At 45.9% G+C, this 13047-nt stretch overlaps 1 long non-coding RNA gene across 4 annotated transcripts; it reads right to left on the bottom strand.

Moving 5' to 3' along the window:
* Positions 1-765: 765 nt before the first annotated feature.
* LOC124081102 (uncharacterized) lies at positions 766-12701 on the bottom strand. Of its 4 annotated transcripts, none has more exons than XR_006847956.2 (4): positions 12491-12701; positions 7984-8074; positions 3945-4156; positions 766-2724 (listed from the first exon to the last, which is right to left on the bottom strand). It is a non-coding gene; the product is annotated as an uncharacterized LOC124081102 (long non-coding RNA). The 4 variants fall into 4 exon arrangements; XR_006847953.2 differs by having other exon boundaries at positions 3945-4153; positions 12491-12697; XR_006847955.2 differs by lacking the exon at positions 12491-12701 and adding an exon at positions 10553-11626.
* Between the last annotated feature and the right edge of the window lie 346 nt (positions 12702-13047).

The raw sequence follows: 13047 nt of genomic DNA, 5'->3' as shown, positions 1-13047 counted from the left end.
AATTTAGAGACAAGGTCTCACTGAGTTGCTTAGGACCTTGCTATTGCTGAGGCTGGCTTTGAGTTCAAGATCCTCCTGTCTCAGCCTCCTGAACTGCTGGGATGACAGGCATGTGTCGCCACATCCAGATGCAATATACTTTAAATGACAAAACATCTTTTATTTTACTCTGGAAGATTGCTAATATAATACCATTCTCTTGAAAGTAGAATTCAACATCAAGAACTCACTGTAAGAGCCTAGCATGAACTCATTGAAGGCAGTAAGGCTGCATTCTAGTTGCCTACACTGTGTCTAGTCTACTTTCTCTCCTTATTAAAAACACTGATTTGGGGCTGGGGTTGCGGCTAAATTTTAAAGTAATTCTTCCATTTAATTCTTAAAACAAAAACAAAAACAAAAACAAAACCCTCTGATTTGTTCAAAGTGCCCACCTGAAAACACAGAGCCTACCCATCCCCGTGAAGCTATGGATAACCATGTAATACAGTGCAGGTCAATGTATAAGCGGAAGTCCCAGGCCTAGAGGATTCTAGGAAAGTTTGTTCAATGGAGAAGACTCAGCTGGGAAGCCTTTCACCTATTGGCTTTACCTTTTTGCTTTTTTTCTTGCCTGGAATGCTGATGTAAGTTCCAAATATTGAGAAGGTTCAGCAGCCATTCTGCAAGCATGAGGAAATAAATCATGTACTACAGATATGAGAAGGGAAAGATAGAAGGAGTCTGGGTTTCTAATGGCATCATGGAGTGGCTGTCTAGCCTTAACTGCCCATTCCCAGACCTCAAGTTATGTAAAAAATTTAAATACCATGGCATCTGGGGTGTGTGCGTGTGTGTGTGTGTGTGTGTGTGTGTTAGCTCCCTGGGGTGGTCTACTACTGAGCCAGTTGCTGGGATTTTAGGTGTGCACCACTTGCCTGGACAGTATTGGGGTTCCTGTTACCAGTATTTTTTTTTTTGGTACCAGGATTGAACTCAGGGGCCCTTGACCACGGAGCCCCATCCCCAGCCCTATTTTGTGTTTTATTTAGAGACAGGGTCTCACTGAGATGCTTAGGGCCTCACTTTTGCTGAGGCTGGCTTTGAACTTGCGATCCTCCTGCCTCAGCCTCATGAGCCACTAAGATGACAGGCGAGGGCCTCCGTGCCTGGCTGACCAGCACTTTTACCTGCCACATTGTTCTCATGAGTAGGTTACCAGCAGTGCTGAGGGACAAGCAGGGCAACAGGAAGGGGGTGGGGCCCAGAGACATAACTTTTTATCGGTAGCACTTTTTTCTAATACCAGGAAAACATATGAGTCATTTAGTGTCACAGGGTCACTGCTCAGGAAAACTGAGGTTCAAAGGGAAGACACAACGAGCTCAAGGCCAGGGTCACCTTTCCAGTTTCTCGGTCCCACCCTGCAGTCCTCCTATTTTCCTGGAATGTGCTTTCCTCCTTATTTTTCCTGGCAAATCCTGTTTCTTCTTTCTTTTTTTTTAAAAATACTTATTTATTTATTTAGTTAGTTAGTTCTCGACAGACACAACATCTTTGTTTGTATGTGGTGCTGAGGATCGAACCCGGGCCACACGCATGCCAGGCGAGCGCGCTTCCGCTTGAGCCACATCCCCAGCCCCCTGTTTCTTCTTTCTTTTAAAAGTTTCTCTATCTCAGCATCACTGACATGTGGGGCTGCACAATTCTCTCTCTCTCTCTCTCTTTTATTTTTCAGTGCTGGGGATCAACTCAGGGTTTCCTGCAGGCCAGGCAAGTGCTCTGCCACCGAGCCACATCCCCAGCTCTGTCACATAAGGTAATGAGCAACATCCTGGGGCCTCTACCCACCCCATTCCAGCGGCACGCTCCCCACCCCAGTTGTGATAACTGAGATCATCTTCAGACACTGCCGAGCTTCCCAGGGAGCCCAGAGGTCCCCCAGTGGAGACTCGGGGCTCCACACTGACATCCCTCCAATCTGTGCCTGTCCAGTTCCCAGGCAGCTCGCGATGGCTTTGCCGCTGGGCGCTGGTGGGAGCAGGCTCACCATCTGTGACTGCGTGTGACACTGGGAGGACTTTCAGGCTGACTCGTTTCTGCATCTCCCTGATGATGGATGAAAGAGATTTTTAAACTGGTTCAGGAGAAGAATGGGAAGAGAGTTCAGGAATTCCGTCTTCTGGAAGCCATGATTTACTTGTCTGGTTGGTTTTTGGTGCTAGGGATTAGCGCCTGCTAGGCAAGCATTCTCCCCAGCTTCCTTCCAGCCCATTTTTCTTTCTTTCATTTTTTTCTTTTGGTACAAGACATTGAACCCAGGGCCCTCGGCCACTGAGCCCCATCCCAGCCCTGTTCTGTGTTTTATTTAGAGTCACGGTCTCACTGAGTGGCTTCGTGCTTTGCTGTTGCTGAGGCTGGCCTTGAACCCGCGATCCTCCTGCCTCAGCCTCCTGAGTGGAGTGGGGATGACAGGCGTGTGCCACCGCGTCGTCTTGAGACAAGCTCTCACTGCGTTGCCCAGACTTTCCCCAGGCTCCTGGGTTAGAGCAGTGCTCCTCCTTAACCTCTCAGTAGCTGGGAGGACAGGCGTATGCCTCAGTGCCCAGCCCAGGGCCCTGATTTTGACATTCACTGTTAAAGGCTCACGTGTCCCGCGCTTTTGCTTGGAGTCGCGTTTTATCCATTCCCAGGCTTTCGTGAAGAGGCAGATTCTAGTAGGGACATGTCACACTGTTCCTGGATCTAAATGTACCCATTGAAATGGAAAAAGAGAGGAAAACGTTTAGAGCAACATCTTACAGAGAAAGAAAGGAAAAAAAAAAAAACTCTTAAATGATCCAGGAGAGAGCGAAGGGCAAATTCTGGGTGGGTGTTTTTGTTTCCCTCCTGGAATGAAAGTTGGGTCTTGATCTTGCGGGAAGTGCTGAACATGCTCCTTTCACTTCCCGTTCCCTTGATGTCATCATCGTTTAAATGATCAGGGTACAAGTACCACAAATGCAGAAACCGACTAGCTGCCTAGGACCTCATTACCTTCTGTAAATGGACAAAGTCATTTTGGACTAGTGATTCTACTGTGTTTAATTATTTTATTTAAATATTTGTGGTGCTGAGGATTGAACCCAGGGCCTTGTGCATGTGAGGCAAGCACTACCAACAGAGCTGTATCCCCAGCCCCAATTATTTTATTTTATTTTATATTTTGGTATTGGGGATTGAACTCAGGAGCCCTCAACAACTGAGGCACATCCCCAGCTCTATTTTGCATATTATTTAGAGACAGGCTCTCACTGAGCTGCTTAGGACCTCACTTTTGCTGAGGCTGGCTTTGAACTCTTGATCCTCCTGCCTCAGCCTCCCAAGCTGCTGGGGCTACTGTGTTTAATTTTATTAGTATGTTTTTATTGACTGATTGATTGATTGATACTGGGGACGAACCAGGGGCACTTTACTGCTGAGCTACATCTCCAGTCCTTTTAACTTTTTAATTGAGATAGGATTTCACTACGTAGCTGAGGCTGGTCTCAAACTTGCAATTCTCCTGAGTCATTGGAGTTACAGACCCGTGCCACCATGCCCAGCAGTATCTAATTTTATTTTTCTTTGAAGTGCTGGGGATGCAACCCAGGGCCTTATCCCTATTAGACAAGTTCTCTACCCCTGAACTACATCTCCAGACTTAGCATTTCTTAAAGAAGGACCTTTAGGAACCATTTAGTAACATTGAGATGGCTGGTGTACGGGCAAGAAATCCTCCTGCTCATATGGACAGACACTCTCCTCAGTCTTGTGGCTGCTAACCCCTTTCTGGAAAATGTTGCGACACTTCCTGCAGTTCCCTTGTGCATATTAGGGTTCTAAGAAATTCAATCCACCTCTGGTTTCTGCAAAATGCAGCAGGTCACTTGTACAGTCAATCAAACAGGGACTAAATGGCACGACGACAAATAGAAAAGTTTCACCTGAGAACTGCGAAGACGTCACTCTGTCTCTCTCCTCCACTTGGCAAGGACCAGAGCTTCAAATGGCTCTGTGCTGGGTTTTGTCTTTTTAAGAAGCACACACTCTATTGCTGGTAACTATTCTTTATTTCCAAGTTTAAAAGCAGCAAAGGAAACAAGTTTTATCTTGTTTGAAAGAAGTTTAAGTGCTCCAGGCTCCCATCTCTTCCCTTCTAGGAGAAAAAAAATCAGTTCACTGGTATTGAAATTTTTTAAACAAAAGTGTGTGTTTGTTTTTGGGTTTTTTTTTTTTTTTTTTTTTGGCACCAGGGATTGAACTCGGGCCCTTGACCCCTGAGCCCCACCCCCAGCCCTATTCTGTATTTTATTTAGAGACAGGGTCTCACTGAGCTGCTTAGGGCCTCGCTGTGTCTGAGGCTGGCTTTGAACTCAGGATCCTCCTGCCTCAGCCTCCCGAGCCGCTGGGATGACAGGTGTGTGCCACTGTGCCCAACTTCAAATAAAGTTTTGATTTTGACATCATTTAAATATACAGAGAAGGGGCTGGAGATGTGGCTCAAGCGGTAGCGCGCTCGCCTGGCATGCGTGCGGCCCGGGTTCGAGCCTCAGCACCACATACAAACAAAGATGTTGTGTCCGCCGAAAACTAAAAAATAAATATTAAAATTCTCTCTCTCTCAAATAAATAAATAAATAAATAAATAAACAGAGAAGTTGCAAAACTAGGGTGGAGAGAGGACAGTTAATGGGTAGGGTGCGGTTGGATGAGAGGGATAACTTGAAATGTTCTGTAGCACAGAAGGAGAACTGTGGATGACACCAGCTAACTGAATATTTCAAAATGTCCAACAGAGGATTTTGAGTGTTCCCAACACAAAGAAAGAATAAATGTTGGAGGTGATAGGTATTTTAATCACCCCAACCTGATAATTACACACTAGATGCATGCATTGAAATGTCATGCTGTACCCTATAAATTCATAATTGTTATATGTCAAATTAAATATTAAAAAATATATATATATATTTTAGGTGTAGATGGACACAACACAAAAATGCCTTTATTTTCATGTGGTGCTGAGGATCTAAACCCAGTCCCGCCTGTGCTAGGAGAGCGCTCTACCGCTGAGCCACAACTCCAGCCCCCAAATTAAATATTTTTAAAGTATTTTCTAATGTTGCCAAGTGAGCCAGGCGTGATGGCACGCACCCGTAATCCTAGTGACTCAGGTAACTAAGGTGGGTGGATCAAAAGTTCAAGGCCAGCCTCAGCAATTTAGCAAGACCCTGTCTCAAAATTTAAAAGTTAAAAAAAATTTTTTTTAGTTGTAGGTGGACACAATGCCTTTATTTTTATTTATTTATTTTTATGTGGTGCTGAGGATCAAACCCAGTGCTCCGCACATGCTAGGCGAGTACTCTGCCACACAACCCCAGCCCCCAAATTAAAATTTTTTAAAAGGGCTGGGGATATGGCTCAGTGGGGGAAAAAGTTTGCTAAGTGAGTACAGAGAATTCCCACATACCCCTCACTCATCTCCAGGGTCCCCTAATGTTATCAGCTTACATTATTGTCGTCCATTTGTCAAAAACCAAGAAATCAACACTGACACATTGCTATTAATTAAACCAGCCTTTGTGTGGATTTCTCCAGGTTTTCCCTAATGTCTTTTTTCCTTTTTTGTACTGGGGATTAAACCCAGGAGCACTTAACCATGGAGCCACATCCAGAGCTCTTTTTTATATTTTATTTACAGACAGGGTCTTACTAAGTTGCTTAGGGTCTCACTAAGTTGCTGAAGCTGGCCTCCAACTTTCAATCCTCCAGACTTAGCCTCCTGAGTTGCTGGGATTATGGGAGTGCTCCATGGTACCCAGCTTAATATCTTTTTTCTATTCCAGGATCTGGCACTGGTTTTGATTGCTTAGGTTCTGGGTAGAGCATTTGTTTTGGAAAAAATGTTCTGTGATTAATTTCAGTAAACAGTATTTATCTGAAGAGCCAAACGGACTGAAATTTACCTTCTCAGCCCACAAAGACACTGCCTTAGGTAATGCTGGGAGTTTTGCACAACCTGTCTTCAGGGAGACTGGATTTCCTGAGAGTGGCCTAGGGATTCTCAGCATAGGGAAAAGAGAAAAAGAGAAGAATTCTTCCCTTTATTTATAACTGACTTTGCACATCTAATATTCATGTGGAAAAAGACTGCAAACCATATTTTTTTAGTTCTTTCATAATTTTTTTTATGAAAACACCCAGAATTTATGTGGTTTCAAGAGTCAGCTGGGTAAATATAGACCAAACTCTGGTTTGGTGAATAAAAGGGATATGAGAAGAGAAAAGTTTCAGGGTTGGAGGAGGAAGTAGAATTGAATCTAAATCCCAGAGGACCCTGGAAGAGACCTTCCATCATCCGTCTGTTCATCTTCCAATCGTACACCATATGTCTGTCACTGCAAGATGGGGGCAGGGAATGTTTGAATGCGAAATGATGGATTCGGGTAGGTTTTCAGCTGTAGTTAAAAACACACTAGTTGGATAACCTTGAATGAGTTGCTCAATCTTCCTGAGACTGTTTCCTTGGCTGTAAAATGAGGATTGAGGGTTTTTTTGTTTTGTTTTGTTTTGTTTTTTGTTGGTTTGATTTTTGTTTGGTTTTGGTACCAAGGGTTGAAGCCAGGGAGCATAACCACTGGGCAATATCCCCAGCATTTTTTCTTTTTCTTTTTTTTTTTTTGACAGGGTCTTACTAAGTTGTTTAGAGCCTTGCTAAGTTTCGAAAGCTGGTTTGAACTTTTGATCCTCCTGCCTCAGGCTCCTAGGTAGCTGGGATTACAGGTGTGCCCCACCACACCTGGCTAAAATTGAGTATCTAATAAGATAATGTATTTAGCACAGTGCTTGACATAGAGAAAGCACATGATATAACTGTTATAATCATTGTTACTGTTATTATTACTTTATTGCCAAAGGTATTCCACCCTAATGCCAACAAACTTTTTCAAACTCTTCTTAAACTATCATTAGTCTCATCTGCATATGTAGATATTCAGGAGCCAAGAATTTTGAGGGTTCTCAGTCTAAGTGGAACAATGGTGTATCCAAGTTCTTTTTTTTTTTTAAGAGAGAGAGAGAGAGAGAGAGAATTTCAATATTTATTTTTCAGTTTTCAGCGGACACAACATCTTTATTTGTATGTGGTGCTGAGGATCGAACCCAGGCCGCACACATGCCAGGCGAGCGCGCTACCGCTTGAGCCACATCCCCAGCTCCCGAGTTCTTAAAGTATGTCTAAGAAGTGGGGCACAGGGCTGGGGCTGGGGCTCAGTGGTAGAGCACTTGCCAAGCACACGTGAGACACTGGGTTCAATCCTCAGCACTGCATAAAAAAGATAAATAAAAATAAAGGTTGGGCTGGGGATGTGGCGCACAGTGGTGTGCCCCTGTGGTCCCAGTTACTCAAGAAGCTGAGGGAGAAGGATCTCGTAAGCCCAGGAGTTTGGGGCCAGCTTGGGCAACAGAGTGAGATCTCATTTCTTTAAAAAATAAAATGAAACTGGGAGCAGTGGCGCCTGCCTGTAATCCCAGGGGCTGGGGAGGCTGAGGAAGGAGGATCACAGGTTCAAAGCCAGCCTCAGCAATTTAGCAAGGCCCTAAGCAACGCAGCAACCCCCTGTTTCAAAATAAAATATAAAAAGGACTGGGGATATGACTCAGTGGTTAAGCACCCCTGGGTTAAATCCCAGGCACCAAAAAAATAAAATGAAATGAAATAAAATAAAATAAAGTCTAAGTAAATATGAATTTTGATCATCGGTCCCAAGCAAGGGTGAGGTCCGTGAAACAGCAAACAAGTCAAAGTGATGGACACCAGATGAGTTTTCTCCAATTGCCCCCTCCCCCACCTGAGAACAGAATGCCTGCCTGGCCTCCGGGTGGACCAGACCCTGAGACAGGCTGCCAATTAGCTGCCCTGTTACTGTGGCCTGAAATAAAATTCCCAGCAGAGGACTACAAACATTTGCTGAACACACAGACCTGTGACCTGTGGCTGCAACTGCAGGATTCCAGGGGAGGGGTTTGGATTGCACCATCACTGTGGGTCGGTGGCTCCAGGCGGCTGTCACATCTGGGAAAGAGGAGGAGGTTGTGATCTGCAGTTTTAAAATGCGATTCTGTGCCTAGCATGCTCAAAAACCTGGGTTTCATCCCCTGCATGACAAATAATAAAGTTTCTTTTAAAATGACACTGTTGTTTTATACAATGATCATTTTCAGCCAGGCGCCATGGTACACATCTGTAATCCCAGTGACTCTGGAGGCTGAGGTAGGAGGATTGCAAGTTGAAGGCCAGCCTCAGCAACTTAGTGAGGCATTAACCTTCTCAAGAACTCTTTTTTTCCCCCGTTGTTATTTGTTTTTATGGGAAAAGGTGGAAATGTGTGTGAAAACAGCCGAGGAGCCTGCCTGGAATACAGGAAAGAGTTTAATGTTTATAATTCAGGGCTCCAGGACAAAGGTGGCCTGTCCCCATCTGACTTCACTTTGGGAAATAATGCTGAGATATGGAGAGGAGGTGACAGAAACTAGAAGGAACCCCTGTTTGAGACATCCACCTGCTCAGAAACAGCCCCTCAGCTCACAGGAACTGCACGAGTCGGTGTCTGGAACACATGCAGGCTCAGAACCTCTGGCTCAGAACCTCGGAAAGGGCTCCTTGGGGGCTCTGTACAGAGGGCGCAAGCGCAGAAGAAACAGGCGAAGATTCTCTGATAACCCACAGACACCTGCAAGAAGGACGGGGTCCTTCAGATTCACCCGCCAGGTGACCTCGTTCCTTGGCAACTCCAGTGGTCTATGAATATAATTTTTTTCTTACCTTCTAGAACATAAAGGGGTAAAGAAGTAGCTGGCCCGTTCACAGCTTTGGATGGGAATAAACATTTTGCATATTAAAAATTTTCTGCAGGGCCCTGAAAAATCAGATTTGGCCAGGTGCAGGGGAGCACACCTGTGATTCCAGCCACTCAGGAGGCTGAGGCAGGAACATCCCAAGTTGAAGGCCAGCCTCAGCAACTTAACCAGACCCTGTCTCAAAATTTTAAAATAAATAAATAAATAAAAAGAGCTGGGATGTAGCTCAACAGAAGACCTGGGTTCAATCCCCAGTACTACCAAAAAGAAAGAAAAAAAAAAAACCCAGATTTGCTCAGGATTGCTGAAAGTGCTTCATCTAAATTTAATTCAAAAATATTGGATGTCAGTGGCTCAGGAGGCTGAGGTAGGAGGATCGTGAGTTCAAGGCCAGCCTCAGAAATTTAGCAAGGCCCTAAGCAACTCAGGGAGACCCTGTCTCTAAATAAAATATAAATAATGGCTGGGGATGTGGCTCAGTGGCTGAGAGCCTCTGGGTTCAATCCCCGATACTCATAAATAAATAAATAAATTAAATTAAATATTGACGTCTTCCCTAATCTCTCTCCCTTTTTTCTCTTTTTCATAGGGCATCTGGCCCCACTCCCCTACCTTTGATCCAGTGTTCCACACACACCCCAGGAGCTGAAGGGAGGGGGAAGATGACGTATTGACCTGAGTTTCTCCTGAATGCTCCCCTGCACCTGTGCTCACGGCTGCACATTCGGTGCTTTCTGACTTGGTGTTCAGGGTAAATAAACTGGTATTTCCAGCATCCTGATCAGCGTCCCAGCCAGCAGGCCTTGGTTGGAGGTCATGCATTCATCCTGCACACGGTGCTGCCTTTATGCTGCTCTCCGGGAGGAGTAGCTAGAAGACGAGTCCCGTAGACAGTTCCGGTGCAGAATAACCAGACCCAGCCATCACAGGGCCATCGGGGAAGGCTTCATAAAAGAGGACGTGTTTGCGTGGACTTTGAAGGATGGATAAGGGCTTACACAGGATTTAGCTCTGTTTTCCCTCCTGTCTCCCTTTTCCCTGCTAAAAAAGCTAGATGCCACCTGGCACCTGGGATAAAATCTCAATAAGGAAATAATGTTTATCTGGTGCCAAAAATGACCTGAAAGTGACCATATATTATATATAAAACCTTTAACACCTGCTACTGTGCCCAAGACAGTGTAAGACCCTTCTGAATTTCTGCATTCTGATTTTAACTGTCTCTTTCCCTTTCCTACCCTCATATTTATTTTTTGAGAAGTATGAAGCCCCAGAATAATAACAGGAGAGGACGGGGCAGGTGTATGACAGGGAAAGAGAGTCTATCCTAACCCTTCTTGCTTCTTTTTTTGGGGGGACACTGGCGATTGAACTCAGGGGCACTGGACCGCGGAGCCCCATCCCCAGCCCTATTTTGCATTTTATTTAGAGACAGGGTCTCACTGAGCTGCTTAGGGCCTTGCTGTTCCTGAGGCTGGCCTTGATCTTGTGATCCTCCTGCCTCAGCCTCCTGAGCTGCTGGGATGACAGGCGTGTGCCACCACACCTGGCTCCCACCCCTTCTTTTAGCTTTAAATTCTGCATTGTCCCCACTTCTCTGCTTTGAGGGTCTCCCTAGAGCAGTGGGAGGGAACACTGGGTCTCTGGGCCTGGGCAGCACTGTTGCTCTCCCTGGAATCCCAGGGGAGGTTACCTCTTGGGGTAGGAGACTGAGATGGAACCCAAGCTTGCTCCCTGCCCCTGTCCTCCTCTTCGCTTTGCACAACCAGAAGGCGGACCTTTCAGTATTATTCTTCTCTCTGCAGCCCAATTGGCTTGGCAACAATAAATCCATATTTCCTCCTTGGCATTTCTTTAGATGTGTACTGCTTGGCTTCAAAACTCAAAAGGAAGTTGCCTGGCGGTAGGCCTTGAACCGCTTGCCTTCTGGCCTTGGTCACTGGCTTGACGGGTGTCACCGAGTCTCCTGGGAGAGATGGCAGCTGATGAAATCCCAAAGGCCCTGAACCTCCCTTCCAATGAATGCTCTTATTTGCAGATCCGGGTTCAGAACAGGAACTGCGGTTGGAAATTGGTCAGGAAGGTAGAGCTACCGAGGGAGCAGGTTTGCTTCCAGCTGCTTCAGAAAGAGAGAAAGTCCATCTGGTTTTGCAGATTAAAATCTCCCTTGTTTATGAACTATTTCTAAAAGTTCTTGGAGTCCATTTCCAGGAAGAAGCTAGGAAATCAGAGTAGCAGAGAACACGAAGCCCTGTTTCGGTCTGCTTTACTCTAAAGCATCCTTATTTGTAAAGAGACACCCACGTGGATGCGTGACCTGAATATTAGGAACAGTGGCTAATGAAGCTTGATGTGAGCCATGTACTGTCTGAACCCTCACATCCATCCGGGCTCTCTTTTATTTCTGTAAGTTAGGAACTGGCTCTGTTTCCCAGAGAAGGGAGATGAAGCCTGGAGAGGTTAAGGCCAAGGTCAAGGTCACACAACTAGTCAGTGGTAGAATGGAGGTTCAAATCTAGATCCCTGGTTAGACCTTGCTCAGTGCCCTGGAGTTTACACACGCATGAAAAGAAGCCAGTTCCACTGTTCCTGAGATGTGACCCTTCTCAGGTACACCTCCAATTTGCTCTTTATTCCTTTTTTTTTTTTCCTGCTTCTTTCTCTGCTGGGAATCAAACTCAGGGCCCTGCACATGCTAAGGGAGCACTCTACCACCGAGCTCCGCCCCCAGCCCCTGATTTCATTTTAAGAGACAGAAACTGAAAACTCAAGTCGGGGCATCTGAAAGCAGCAAAAATATGTTCCTCTCGGTCTTTGTTCCCATTCCTTGGTTGGGAGTGTAGATTGGTGGGGCCTCGGTGACATTTACTTTGCAAACAACAGCCCAGAAACCAGGCCGAGTCCACACCTCACTGAGTAAATAGCACAGGGAGGCCCTGGCAGGGCTCGCCAGCTCCCAGGAGAGAGGAGCAGGAGAATGTAGCCATGACAGGGGGTGTGGGACCCAGAGCTCTGGTCCCAGTGATGCCATCATGAGCACCTCGCCCTTCCTGACTCCAGTGTGGAGGAAACCAAGTCGACTGTGTCTGTGGTCCAGGCTTCAGGGGCAGTTCACCTGGGCAGTGCAGTGGGTGGTCAGGTACCAGACGGTGGAGTTCATTGCGAGGTTCAAGTTTGAGATTCACCCCTTACAAACTCTGTGATCCTAGACTCATCTTTAACTTTTCAGAGCCTCTTTTTTTCCTATCGGAAACCAAGGTTAATAGTAGGACCCACCTCCTGGGGGTATCAAGAAGTTAGAGTTAGAAAGACTTACAGAGGGTGGGGGCGGTGGCGCAGTGGTAGAGAGCTCTCCTAGCACGTGTGAGGCCCTGGGTTCGATCCTCAGCACCACATAAAAACAAACAAATGAAATAAAGGTACTGTGCCCAACTACAACTACAAAAAAATAAAAAATAAAAAAAAGAAGGGCTGTGGGGTAGCTCAGTGGTAAAGTGTCCCGATGTTCAATCCCCAGTATAGCAAAAACAAAAAACAACTATTAATGATTCCCGAATTCTGCAAGTATGCGCTGAATGCCCGCCACATAGAGGGCTCTGTGTTAGCTCCAAAGACAATAAAAGATACTCACATGGACTTTGTCTTGAAGGTTTCACAATCTAGTAGGAGGTGCACACAAATTGACAATGGCATGAAAGGAACAGTCACCCGTGAGATTAGGAGCCTGCTCTTCTGAGACCCCAGGAATTTCTCCAGAGACCTGAGCATCGCAAGTCACATGGGAGAAGGTGGACCTTGTGATTGCCCGTAGCACATTTTCAGGATCATCTTGAGCAATCTACACAACTTCCCGGACCAGTTTCCTTCCTGTGGTGGTTCTGTGTGTCAACCTGGCCAGGCATAAGTCCCAGTTATTCAATTAAATTCTAATTCAAGTGTGCCATGAAGGTAATTTGTAGATGTGGTTAATACCTACAATCAGTCGACTTTAAGTCAAGGAGGTAACTGAATGGGCCTCTTCCAGTCATGAAAAGGCCTTCTTCAGCCGGGCTCGGTGGCACATGCCTGTCATCCCAGTGGCTGGGGAGGCTGAGGCAGGAGGATCACGAGTTCAAAGCCAGCCTCAGCAAAAGCAAGGCCCTAAGCCACTCAGTGAGACCCTGTCTCTAAATAAAATACAAAATAGGG

The sequence above is a fragment of the Marmota monax genome, unplaced genomic scaffold (genome assembly GCF_021218885.2).
Source record: "Marmota monax isolate L192 unplaced genomic scaffold, Marmota_monax_Labrador192_F-V1.1 WCK01_AAM20220418_F8-fsc00177, whole genome shotgun sequence".
NCBI lineage: Eukaryota > Metazoa > Chordata > Mammalia > Rodentia > Sciuridae > Marmota > Marmota monax.
This window is presented reverse-complemented; position numbering and strand designations above follow the sequence as displayed.